This window comes from Brassica oleracea, chromosome C5 (genome assembly GCF_000695525.1).
Source record: "Brassica oleracea var. oleracea cultivar TO1000 chromosome C5, BOL, whole genome shotgun sequence".
In the NCBI taxonomy this organism is placed as follows: Eukaryota; Viridiplantae; Streptophyta; class Magnoliopsida; order Brassicales; family Brassicaceae; genus Brassica; species Brassica oleracea.
Window position 1 is genome coordinate 27,741,314 of NC_027752.1, and position 412 is coordinate 27,741,725.

The following is a 412-nucleotide window of genomic DNA, read 5'->3' on the forward strand; positions in this document are numbered from 1 at the left end:
GTTTTAAGGTTTGTGCGGTGACTAGCCGGCTATCGATTTTCCTGTTTCAATTTCTACCTGATTCGTACCGATTTAAAGTCCGCGATAGGTTCTTGGCTTATATGACTTGTATGGTATGAATCGAGCATCTTTCCAGAGACAATTTTTAAGCCAACTGGAAGTGCTAGACCAAAATTTCGGATTTTTTTTGTAGCGCGCTTTCGTCCTTGTGTTGGACGTTCGAAGATCAAAAGAGTGATCAAGTTGCGTTTGTTTAAGACGGCTGATGTGCTCGTCGGGGCCAATCGACGAACGGGGTGTAAGGTTTTTGTGGTTCGGACAATTTGTTCGCATCGTCTCGACTTTTAACTTGGCGACGTCTCGCAGTTATTTCGAAGACTATACGTATATTTTTGGTGCTGAAGAGAGATTG